Below are 13,534 nucleotides of genomic sequence, written 5' to 3'. Positions count from 1 at the left end.
ATGAGATGGGGTAGGGCAAGTCCAAGAGAAGGTCTCCTCACAACCAATGGACAAAGCAGGATGGCATGGGTATAGCAAGTCCAAGAGAAGGTCCCCTCACAACCAATGGACAAAGCAGGATGGCATGGGTATGGCAAGTCAAAGAGAAGGTCCCCTCACAACCAATGGACAAAGCAGGATGAGTTGGGTCAGGCAAGTCCAAGAGAAGGTCCCCTCACAACCAATGGACAAAGCAGGATGGCATGGGTATGGCAAATCAAAGAGAAGGTCCCCTCACAACCAATGGACAAAGCAGGATGAGATGGGGTAGGGCAAGTCCAAGAGAAGGTCCCCTCACAACCAATGGACAAAGCAGGATGGCATGGGTATAGCAAGTCCAAGAGAAGGTCCCCTCACAACCAATGGACAAAGCAGGATGGCATGGGTATGGCAAGTCAAAGAGAAGGTCCCCTCACAACCAATGGACAAAGCAGGATGAGTTGGGTCGGGCAAGTCCAAGAGAAGGTCCCCTCACAACCAATGGACAAAGCAGGATGGCATGGGTATGGCAAATCAAAGAGAAGGTCCCCTCACAACCAATGGACAAAGCAGGATGAGATGGGGTAGGGCAAGTCCAAGAGAAGGTCCCCCACAACCGATGGACAAAGCAGGATGGCATGGGTAGGGCAAGTCCAAGAGAAAGTCCCCTCACATGGCAGAATTTCAAATTCAAACCACAGCTCTAATTTCAATGAGATTTTCACATCTGAATGTGATATTTTATTAATCTTTGAAAGAAAATGGTAACATCATAAGTTTAAGGTGTGAAATCACGAAATTAATTTACATATATGCAAATTAGGTGTTACGTATGGGCCAATTTGAAATAGTGATGTAGTAAATTAAACCAAAATTTAAACAATTTTTTTGACATGGACATGAATACTCTACCATGTCCTTTTAATACACAAGGAAAAAATTGTTCACTTCATTAATTATGCAAAGTAGGCCTGTTCTTAATAAGCAATGTCCCATACATAACAATTTTACATGGGGTTTTTAGGATTACACTAAAAGCTCTGAAAATGTTTTAATGTCATTTTCAGAAGTTCTAATCCATCATGTATTGGTCATATATCCTGTATTTCTCTGTGTCGGAGTGACGACCAATCCAGGATTGTGCCCAATAGCCAAGGAGACTGCTTCGGCAGCACCAACGCTCTGCACAGAGTATGGTCCCAATGGATGGATGGATGGATGGATGGATGGATGGATCCTGTATTTCTAGCTTAAAATATAAGTAGATAAGTAGTTCACAATTCGTTTTTTTATGGTACGTATTTGACAAGACTATTATGTATGGGACATTGCTTGCAAATTCTGGGGGAAAGACGACTTCAACATCATCAAAATGTCACCACTACTTTATCCGGTAGACAATTTGGGCATTCATGTATTCTCATGAGACTTGTCCTCCACACATGGCCAAGTTTAAGGCAGACAAAACAATATGGGATCATTCCATTTGTAAGGAGGCTTCATTGACGGCAACTTCATTCATTCATCATTGACTTCATTCATTTTGTACACAAAACAATGTGTAACCTCCTTTTGAAGAAGATGAGTTTTTGTTTATCATTATTTCAGGCACCTCTAAGTTTCTGTTTTTTCTATGAAACATACTGGAATATGTATTTCCCTTTTACACAAAATTACCTTTTTCTATTCCCTTGTGTTAGTAGGAGGAGTCCATATTATAACTAAGTTTCCAGATTTGATAAATGTTTACATCGACATATAATTACTTCTATTGAATGTACAAAAGCCCTGAGGTCCTGAGACAAATCAAAACAAAAATCTATGTGAGCATTAAAAATATAATTAATTACCAAAAAATTATTCGATGCAAATTCTTTTGTTTATTTTCATTCCTTGTACACACACACACTAAAACATCTGTCTGACGTGTCCTGTCCAGATTTAATCATTGGTAAATTTTTGTGTACGTCTGCAATAAAGTTCTGCATTTCATTTTCTTCAGAAATACTTGCAAACCATGGTTAATATTATTGTAATTTAAAATACTTTTGCATTTTTAATACTTAATAATCAGATGATCACTTTGCTTCATATCCTACTACACGAATTGCTGAGTTTCTAATCGTTAAATGTTGGATCTTTGTATCAAAATATTCTCAAGCCTGTTGATTGTTGATGAAAGGCAATTTTCACCAACATTGTATATATCGCATGTAAAGCCGATGGAGAATTTTGTCCCATACGTAACGCGTCCTTCGTTAACACTAATTATTCTCTCTTGACTACTGTGTCTTTTTTCTGTAAGATAATTTGTGATGAGTAACACACGTGTTTCAACTTTCTCCACACTGAACATTCTGGTGAATGATAAAATACACCGGCACTGGTAAAATAAAGGTAAAATAAAAGTGGTAAAATAAAAGTGAATGCACCCAACCCATCCCACTCTGTCCCCCATCATTCCCCCTCGTACAGTACTCACTGTCTACTGGACTCTGTCCTTTTCACTGGAGAAGGTAAAGAGTTCTGTTTGACCTTGACCCTGCTTTGGTGACGAGCCCAGATGGCATCACTGCCCACGTTCTCAAATCTTGCTCTGCCATCGTTGCTTTCACTTTGTCTGTCCTATTCAGTCTGACCTCCTTTGGCCACCTCTCATCAGCCTGGAAGTCAACAAACGTAATACCCATTTCCAAAAGGGCGAAAAAAACAGATCATATCAATGAGATTACGAAGATTACTTCCAATTACAAAGTCATTGAATCCATTAATGCTGCTGATGTCAAGTTTTTCCTTTTTTCAAACAACCTGATCACTGGCCGTCAGTTTGGATTCCTTCCCGGTCACTCAACTCCACATGCTGCTGCTCCTCTCTCAGCAATGGATGCAGGGCCAAAATCTCAATGAAGAAGTCAGGCAGTCTCCTTGGACATATCTCAGACATGTGACAGTCTGGCATCATGCTTTGCTTGCCAAGCTCTCTGCCTGTGATGTTCACAACCACCTTCATTCCTGTATTTCTGACTTCCTCCACTCATGCAGTCAATATGTTGCCGTCAATGAAGCCTTCTCCTTCCAAATCACAGTGGAAGCTGGAGTTCCGAAGGCAGTGTGTTGGGCCCAGTCATGTTCCTCTTTTATGTAAATTACCTCTCCGATGCTCTGGAAAACACTCTCTTCCTTTTTCAAATGACTCCACATTGGCGCTTTACAGTACAACCCTATCCCACTGTGAGGCAGATTGCAGCTGCATTACTCTCTGCTGTCCTAGAATTAATTTATCAGACTAACATCCAATTAATGGATCCTGTAACATTTGTCTTACCTTGTTTCTCAGGAAGGATTGTCAAACTAACACCCCTATGTGTTTCCATAGTCAGGCCAAACCATCAGCCATGACCTCTCCTGGGCCAAGCACATAGCAAATCTGGCTCCCAAAGCCAGCCGCAGATTGGGAATTCTACATTAATCCAAGTCTTTCCTTGGAAATCAGAGCTACTTTACAAGGGCTTTGTCCATAACTCAATGGAGTATTGCTCTCACATACGAGCTCACAACCCAGCTTCACATCTGTCTCTCCTGGATTCTACGGACTCTAAAGCTCATACAATTATTGGAATCTCCTGCAGCAAGGCTGAATCACAAGGTTTGTTGCTTTCACATCGTAGGCAGGTTGGTGGTCTTTTCTCCAATATTGCTCCCTCCACTCTCTGTCCTCTTAACCTCCCCAGTAACTTCAGGATGCATGCATGCTCTCTTCCAGTAACCCTCTCCTTTAATAAACTTCCAAAATTCAGGCTGAATGCACACCTCAACTCCTTTGTTCCAAAATTCTGTAACGTATGCAACCACCTTCCAGAGGCCATTCTATCCCACTCTTCCCTCCAGGTCTTCAAGCAGGCATTGCAACAACGTGTCATCCCCATCCTGATCCATGATCTTTATTACCCCCAATTAACTCTTCCTAACCAAACCCTCTTTCAGTACACAGTGATTTCAACTCCCCCCCCCCTCTCTTTTCTCTTTGTCTCTCTTCCTTTGCTGTTCAAGCATTCCCTTTCTGGTAATGCCTAATTGTTGCCCTGCTACCCCAGTGTGAATTTAACTCTTCTCTTCCATGAACCTCATCTTGTAAAGAGGGGAGAAAAATGCTGTGCAATGAAATAAAACGGTTTTATCATTTGGACAGAAGGACATTCACACAACAACCAACCATCTCATCTCGAAAAAGTACTGCAACCAGCTTAGCATGTAGCCCCATCGCTTGGTAACAAGGTTAACCTCAGAACAAATGCAGGGATTACTCCAACAATAACCATTTCATACCAATACCAACAGTATCTTAATCCCTAAACCAAACCATAACCCAAACATAAGCTCATCATTAATGTAGGCCTGACCATAATACTAAGCCTTTCACAATAAAGTCAACAGTACCCGAATCCTTAACTGCAACCATAAACCAAACTCCAAGCTCAACATAAACGGAGGCCTTACCACAATACCAGCTCGCCCTTTCACACTAATGGCAGCAGTAACTTTAATGCAAACCCTAACTTTACATTCTCAGTGCCTGCTGTTCAGTAATCTCAGCCGAAGCCTGAATCCTCATTAGATATGGCTGCTGTGTACACCAATGGAGTGGTGCTCAAAGGGGATAGCACAATGAGATATATTCATGGAAACCAGCACAAAGTGTAAAATGAAAACACAATCAATCGATTACTTACTTATACAGTATAGAGCTTTTCTTTTAAAAGTGAAATATCAAAGCACTTTACAAAGAACGAACAAGTATAAAAAGTAAAAATCATTAAAAAGCAACAGTAAAAGGACAGGAATTTGGAAGAGATTTGAAAAGCGCAATTGATCATGGTGTGCTAATTTTAAAAGGTAAGGGAATTCTATGGTTGAGGAGCATATCTGAAGAATTCATAATCACCAAAGGTCTTCATTCTCGGGAGAGGAACTACTGGTCAGGGGAATCCCATTGCTTGACCATAGCTGTCTTGCATGAGTGTAAGGTGTGATTAGATTTGAAATGTAGACAGGAACCAATTTATGTTTGTCATTAATCAGCAATATTGTTGAAACTATAAGCCTTGCTTTGATATTGTGAATGAGTTGCAAGTGCTTGAGAAGAAGATTCTGGCAAGCCTGCTCACAGCGAGTTGCAGTAATCCACAAGTGATGTTAGGAGAGCATGAACCCAAACCTTCAGTCGTCTTCTGAATGAAGCACGAGCCAATTTGGACAATATTGAACAGATGTAAGAAAACACATTTACCGATTTTTCACAATGTGTGGAATATAGGAAAGAGTTGGATCCATAGTGACATCTTGATGTACAGTAAGAAATCTTGAGATATCAGGTGGCGATCCCCAAGTTTCACTGTCTCGTGTTGAAATTTCAAAGGATGGATGTGGGACCGAGGACCAGAATTTCAGTCTTTGCAGCAGGTTCAAGAAGGTTTGATGGACATTTGTTTGAATTTCAGACAGAGAAAGCTTCAGAGCTGTCGAAGAGAGCATGTCATCAGGTTCAGTGGACAGGTAGATATGTGCATCATCACCATAGCAATGAAAGACTAATCTTGAAATTTCATAACCTTTATGATGGAGGATGAAAAATGTGAGTATGATGGAGCTGATGCTTCATCCTATGATGAAGTGCATTACCTCACTTGTGAAGCACAAAGCGAGGTTAAGCAATCGGTTCACTGTCTACAAATGCATGCATTGGTAAAAGATAAGTGTGTGTACATGTGTGCGTGTGTGTGTGTGTATAAATATAATTCCAACGACTGAAATTAAAGATCGGTACCTTCTGGGTGACGTAGAAAGCTGAAATTTTGTGTGCCGACGGACATCGAAGCCGATACACCAGGAACAAAAAAATAAATAAATCACAGAACCATCGGAAAGCATCTGTAAATGAAAACATAAAGTAGAAGGGTACTCAGTAGGGCGCATACCTCCGCCACGTAATGCCTGATCCATGAGAATATATCAGGCCCAATAAATTTTTGAAACATCATGCCATATATCGTTTTTGGCCCTATCTCTCTCTCAATGGTGAAGAATCACTTTGAAAATTAAATAATTCTCATATCCAGATTCTAATTCGGATCTTCACCAAAATCAAATCAATTTGTCCTTGCCACACACAAAACGTGTCCACCAAGTTTTATCTGAATCCGTCCACAACCTTTTGAGATATTGTGTTATATTTTGGTTTAGCCCTATATCTCAATGGTGAAGAATCACTTTAAAAATTCTAGTAGTTGGATCCGGATCCGGATCTTCACAAAATTTAATCAGTTTGTCCTTGTCACACACTGAACCTGTCTACAAAATTTCATCCGGATCCGTCTGCAACTTTTTGAGATATCCTGCACACAAACAGATAGAGAGACAGGGGTGAAAACATAACCTCCTTCACCTTCGGTGGCAGAGGTCATGAAAAAATAAAAATAAACAAATGAAAAATCAAATGCAGGTGAGAAACCCAAGACAATCGCAAAACATGGTTAGTTATTGCTCACAATGTGTAAGCATACCTCGCCACCCGCCAGTGTGTGTGTGTGTGTGTGTGTGTGTGTGTGTGTGTGTGTGTGTGTGTGTGTGTGAGAGAGAGAGAGAGAGAGAGAGAGAGAGAGAGAGAGAGAGAGAGAGAGAGAGAGAGAGAGAGAGAGAGAGAGAGAGAGAGAGAGAGAGAGAGAGAGAGAGAGAGAGAGAGAGAGAGAGAGAGAGAGAGAGAGAGAGAGAGAGAGAGAGAGAGAGAGAGAGAGAGAGAGAGAGAGAGAGAGAGAGAGAGAGAGAGAGAGAGAGAGAGAGAGAGAGAGAGAGAGAGAGAGAGAGAGAGAGAGAGAGAGAGAGAGAGAGAGAGAGAGAGAGAGAGAGAGAGAGAGAGAGAGAGAGAGAGAGAGAGAGAGAGAGAGAGAGAGAGAGAGAGAGAGAGAGAGAGAGAGAGAGAGAGAGAGAGAGAGAGAGAGAGAGAGAGAGAGAGAGAGAGAGAGAGAGAGACAGCCACTGCCACCACTCGCTTGTACTACCAGGAAATGGTTTGAACCTGACACCTCTCATCCACGGATATTTCTTGTATTACCTATATTTCCATGAGTACAATTTGCTTGCAGGAACAGAATAATTATGGATAACCATTTTGAAATTGCCACTCTTTCGTCTAAATGCTGAATATTATGTTTAAAAGACTATTTAAATCACAGATTCCGAGCTAGAAACGACAGGTTTAAACTGCCCGGCGAGCAGAACCAACTCACTGAAAACACACACACAGCACATGCACAAAAGGCCTGGTTAGCATTCATACATCATGGAACATTCTGGATTGTATACAATCTCATCCTGACTGTACATGCGTACAGAGGAGGAAAGTAATTTTTTTTAACTCTGTCTGTCTGGCTGGCAGTCAAATAAAATTGAAAATCATTTCAAACAGGAAACTTGCTGTTTTTAAGGACGTCATAAAGGACACAAACAACAGGCACGAAGAACTAATGTAACGTATTGAATAAGATGGCGTAAAAGTCGGTGCTTTAGCGGCGGTAAACTTACGGAAAAAATTTTCTCCAGCTTGTAAAACTTTAATTTAAATTTAAATTGAATTATATAATTGAATTATATACTGGAACACAAATCGCCTTCTTGGCACTTAAAAAAAAAACCTCCCGGTTAGCAGAACTTGGACAAAATTTTACGCTATCTCAACTAATCACATTTGTCGCTCACGCTCTCAACATTGAGGAATATTGAGATTCTTACAAAATCGCGGCTTGTCGGAAACGTAGATTATGCTCCGAAATGCAAAGAAAGAGTTGAAATGACCCTTCCTCTGCAGGGTAAGGTGCTCTAAACTCTCTAGTTTATAAATTTCTCAATTGTTGACACATTGTCATATCCATGCCGGTTAAAACCTACACTGGTTGGAATGACCAAACTGGCTTTAACTCCCTCAGACTATGTTCAAATTATGGCGGCTTTATGCATGCGAAAAACGAGGAGAGACACGAGAACCTTAACTCTTGTAAAACCAACGGGTTTATTCGCGAAACAAATAACAAGGGAAGATTGAACGATGGAAGGATGCGACGATGGGTTGAGGTGAGGAAGAAAGGGGGAATACGGAATCGATATTATATAATTATTGACAATCCGAAATAAAATATACAAGCCAGGAGGCGACGATGGTTCGCGGGCATTATTGAGGAAGCCCTCCTGGAAAAAAACCTATCTCTTCCATCAAAATTGACCAAATCAAATCGGATTTTTTTTATATGTTGTACTTATGGACATTATGCACAGCTTCTAGGAAATGAAATTGCGAGAAAAAAAATCTAGAAAAAAATTAAAAAGTTCAAGTGGGCGTGGCTCCGCCCACAAGGGGCGTGGGACGCCCCTCATACAAAAAGACACAACTAGACCATGATATCTAGCTTGTGTCCAAGTTTCATCAAGATCGCATCAAATGTCACGGAGCTATGCTCTGGAGAGAGTCACAGACAGACACAACAAAAATAGTGGTCACTGCTGGCACCCGTGAACCAATAGAAATCTAAGGTGCCTCACTCCGAACTCAATCACAGATGGGAAAGGGAATAAAAACCAGGTGGCTTCAGCTGCTGTTAGACGAGCAGGCAATGGAAGCACACGGCAGGATCCAGGGACGACAAACAAGCTGTAAGCACGACAAGATAGGCACAGGGCAGAGGCAGGCAGGTAGGATGATCTCCTTCACGAGCTCTTGTCAGCATTGTTCTCCTCAGAGTTCACGATCCTTCTTCCAGGATCTCCACAGACTCACAATCCTCCCAAAATGCACTGCACCTTAGTGATCCAGGCTCCTCCCCTCACTCTCTGCAAAATGCTCCGATCCTTGAGGCGTCCATAGCTCCACCCCCCCCCACCCCTTTCCCTCTCCATTGCCTGGCAGAGCCCCAATGCCTGGTGGCATTGGGGCTCTGGGGTTTTGTGGGTGAGGAAGGTGCGTGTGTCTACAGGTACAGATGAGGCTCTGGAGGAGCAGTGACTACAACCCCTCCTAAGGTAACTCGCTCCTAGCAGCCGGTAGCGTCTGGAGTTTGGGAGTCCGTTGGAAGATGGTCTGGCTGGAAAACCAATGGGTTGTAGGGGGGGTACACTTGGTGACCCGTGGAGAGGCCAGGAGTGCCTGAGGCCAAGACAGCCTGTGTGTGTGGAGACCTTCCCAGGCGGAACATACAACTCAGGAGCTGTTTGGCTCCTGGGGGGCAAGAAGTTGAAGGAGGGGGAGGAAAAGAAGTCGTGATGTCGGCGACTGTGTTTGGACTGTGGGCACCACACCCTGAAGTGCTCCCACCGTCTTGTTTGTGTAGGACCTTCCTGCTGTCCTGTTGAGGGCCACACTTGCAGTGTGTAAATGATGAAGCCATGGCCTTGCAGGGAATTTGATGGTTGCCTGTTGTGTATGAATGTATGAATGTTCCACTCGGTCCCATGCAATGTGACATGTGCTATGGAGGACAGGTAGCCCGTGAAATTGTACAGGTAGTTTTCTAAATTGGTATTTGGGCTCAGCTTACAGCTGGAGCAGGTGACATCCAATGGGAGATGTGGTCAAGTCGTGGGGTTTGATTGGTTAAGTTAAATTGTTGTTAAGGTAGGCCTGTTTGTGTTTTTGCCAGCCATTCTCTCCCCACCCCAAGACATCAGTGAAGAGCCGAGGGAAGAACTCCTGTACATAAAAGTTGTACATTCTTGAATTGCTTGCAACTAAGGAGGGAGTATGATCAGGAGGTTCGGTAAGTTAGCTGCGGCTCGATAAATGAGTGAGAGATGGGACGTCCAGATTCCCGCTCAACAGAAGATCATCGAATGGACGAAACTAAGCCACAAGACCGGTCGGTGTACCATACATCACTTACTAATTCAAAAATCGTGCCAAATATGGTAGTAGTGTGCTGCATTATGATGACATATATACACACACACATACACACACACACACAACTATCAGATCATTTTATTGTCCTTTATTTGCAATTCAGGTGGTGAACCTCCTCCACCTGCTTTGTCCCCCCTCATTCTGAAGATGTGGGAGATTTTTGGATACGAGTCACTAATGATTGTCAGGATAATTGGCGGCTGTGACATTGCAGATAAAGACAAGCATACAGATGGATCATTGTCAGTGTCATCATTATAATACATGCATTCAGCTTGCATGGGTTGTACCATACATGTCAGTGTTTTATACAAATTTAACTGCAGTATTGTACGAGTCATGACTCATCCCAACGTTCCTCAGCTTTGTATACATTTCATGTTTTCAGGCCTGAGAGAAGCGGGATTCCTCCCGAGCGAGAATGCAGTGGTTTAAAACAACATTTGTTGGCCAACCACAACCACCAAGTAACTGCTGGACATCTCCATGACCAACCTCCCATTTGATGACCAGATGTTGGAGATCAACCTCGACACCTCCAAGCCCACCTCCTTCAAATTCCCTGCTTTCCTTCCTGAAAGTCCCTGTAATGTCCATCTTGTATTCCCCATGTTCCCCGCCCCATCCCTCTCCCTTCCACAGATCTCCTAATGTCTCAGTTCCCCACTGTTTTGTCCTTCCCACTCCCACCCCTCTTGTCTCATGCCCCACTTGCAGTGTGTTGGGTGTGAGCTCTCATACTAGCCTCGATAAGGTATACAAAAGAAAGAAAAAAAACAAACAAACAAAAAAAGCATCCTACGATCAGCCTCTCAAAGTGCAAAAGGCGCTGATCAAAAGATTTCCAAAGGGAGGTTATTCTGGTCCAGAATGATCAATTGCTTTTGCAATTGATTTTGCAATGATCAATTGCTCTCCTCCTATGGTATCCAAGGCAATCTCCACTCATGGCTCACGGACTTCCTCTCCTGTCACAGTCAACGTGTGGCTCTTAATGGAATTCTCTCATCTCCTCTTCCCGTCCAGGCTGGAGTTCCTCAAGGCAGTGTTCTTGGTCTAGTTATTTTTATGGTTTTCATCAATGAACTCTCAGATTCCCTGGAAAATCCTCTATCACTTTGCTGATGACTCTTCCCTCTACCATACCATCTGTCATCCCTCTGATCAGCAGGCAGCAGCCTCTTCACTCTCTGCAGACCTGGATAACATCAAAAGCTGGTCCAACATGTGGAACATGTCTTTCAATCCTGACAAATCTCACACTCTCACCATGTCTCTCCGAAAGGACCATCTGGAACCCCCCCCCCACCCCACCCCCATCTACATTCTCAACAATCCCCTCAATGAAGTCCTTTAATTCAAGCTTTTGGATTTCACTATCTGCCATGACCTTTCCTGGGAAAGCCACATCTCCAAGCTGGCCTCCAAAGCCAGTGGCTGATTGGGCATCCTCCGTTGTGCAAAGTCCTTCCTTAGCACACCTGAGCTTCTCACCATTCACAATGCTTTCATCCGCAGTTTGATGGAGTACTGCTCTCTCTTTTTAGGGTGGTGATCCTGCCTCACACCAAGCTCAACTTCACGCTGTGGAAACCAAGGCTTTTAGTGTCATTGGCATCTCCTGCGATGAAGCTGAGTCTTTGGGTCTCACACTTTCTCACCAGAGGCAGGTCGGTGGTCTTTCTGTCTTCTACAGTCTTCTCTCCAGCCTTGTCATGCCTCCCCCCCTCACCCCTCACCTCTCTCTCTCTCTCTCTCTCTCTCTCTCTCTCTCTCTCTCTCTCTCTCTCTCTCTCTCTCTCTCTCTCTCTCTCTCTCTCTCGTCTCTCTCTCTCTCTCTCTCTCTCTCTCTCTCTCTCTCTCTCTCTCTCTCTCTCTCTCTCTCTCTCTCTCTCTCTCTCTCTCTCTCTCTCTCTCTCTCTCTCTCTCTCTCTCTCTCTCTCTCTCTCTCTCTCTCTCTCTCTCTCTCTCTCTCTCTGTGTGTGATCTGTCCCAGCTACATTTCCTCAGGGCGCTCAAGTTCCGCCAAAAAACTCCTGGTGAAATTTCCAAAATCAAGAATCACTGGTCACCTTCACTCTTTCATTCCTCTTTTCCCCCACCTATGGAACAAACTCCCACACTCTCTTCAATCCCAGTCCTCCCTCCAGGTCTTCAAATCAGCTGTTCACCACAATCTCATATCTTCCCCAATCCAAAATCTTGATCTTTGCTTAATCCACCCAAAATTCCCTGTTTTCCTTCCTGAAAGTCCCTGTAGTACACCATGTTGTTTACCCTGTGTACCCTGCACCATTCCTCTCCCTTCCACAGATCTCCTATTGTCTCTGTTCCCCACTATTTTGTGCTTCCCTCTCCTGCCCCTCTTGTCTCCTGCCTTGTTATATGTTTCTGTGCATTAGCTCTTACACTAGCTTCGACTTGGTATACAAAAAAATAAAAAACACTCCACCTTCATCCACATCTTTCACCTTCCCTTCCGCACTTCACCTGCACATCACTGCACCTCATTCTAACTGCATCGGAGTGCGTCGAAGCAGTTTCCTTGGCTATTGGGCACAATCCTGGACGGGTCGCCACTCCGACGCAAGATACTCAAATGACTCGGTCATCCCAACAAGCTGATACTCATTTTGCCGACCTCAGAAGGATGGCAGGCTGAATCAACCCCCTGGTGAAATAATTCAGCAGGCAATGAGGCTTGAACTCAGGACCCTTGGATCCCACGCCACCACCCTAACCACTGAGCCAACACCAGGCTGATTACGTACTGGTATACAACCCAAAAACCATGAGTAGCTTTCACCGTTATTTTGGGAAAATTTCATGAAAGAAACTAGCAGATATAATACCCGTCTACGACGGGTATGGGGGACAGGGCGGATCACAATACTCGGTTACGGTAGTTTCTTTGGATGTTTTGCGCCGCATTCAACAGCTCAGTTCATATTGGTGGTGTGTCTGGGTGTCCATGGTAGTGTTTGAGACCGGTCGCTTTAGATTGTTGGCCTTGACGCATAGTGCCGGATGAGTAACACGAACGATTTGACATATTCATCATTTCTATATTACCTCCATCAACAGATTAACAGCATGGCAGGAGAAAAGTCGTAAATGCTGAGTTGAACAAATGTCCTGAACTCATGGACTTAGTTAAGTAAAGCACGTCGTCTGGGACCCTGCCGTCGGTTTGCCGCCGAACGCTGCTGATTGTGACGTCATCGATTCCCTCTTTGAAAATTCGATACATATTCGATTTTTTGGAACCCGCTATCACCTGCGTAAATACATGGACACACATAATGTGATGATTTCGGAAGCATGATCAGAATATGTCCGGAGAAAAGTGTGTTAGAAGTTCCAGGCTTACGCCCATTATATTATGATTATAAAAATAACGTTGCATTATAGATGTTTCAGGGAGATGTGCATGAACATTAATCTTTATAAACAGCTGCCAATCGTCATGTGACGGGTGGAAGAAAATGTGACAATGGCCAAGCCTGTACAAGGGATTTGAACCTGGGTTCTCTACATGATGCTCCAGATTTAGATTGGAATGAAAACAGGCCA

The 13,534-nt window shown here is 43.4% G+C and overlaps 1 long non-coding RNA gene across 1 annotated transcript in view; it reads right to left on the bottom strand.

Annotated features, from left to right (window-relative positions):
- Positions 1 to 510: 510 nt before the first annotated feature.
- Positions 511 to 13,534, bottom strand: part of LOC147019524 (uncharacterized) — a 91,543-nt gene continuing 78,519 nt past the window's right edge. The window contains exons 4-5 of the long non-coding RNA XR_015061446.1: positions 5,843 to 5,946; positions 511 to 5,534 (exon numbers count right to left, since the gene is read on the bottom strand). This is a non-coding gene — a long non-coding RNA (uncharacterized LOC147019524). The remainder of the gene's footprint in view (positions 5,535 to 5,842; positions 5,947 to 13,534) is intronic.

This window comes from Eptatretus burgeri, chromosome 9 (assembly GCF_056783735.1).
Source record: "Eptatretus burgeri isolate ZD-2024b chromosome 9, Ebu_testis_v1, whole genome shotgun sequence".
NCBI lineage: Eukaryota > Metazoa > Chordata > Myxini > Myxiniformes > Myxinidae > Eptatretus > Eptatretus burgeri.
The sequence above is the reverse complement of the archived record's forward strand: the minus strand, read 5'-3'. Positions and strand labels throughout refer to the sequence as shown.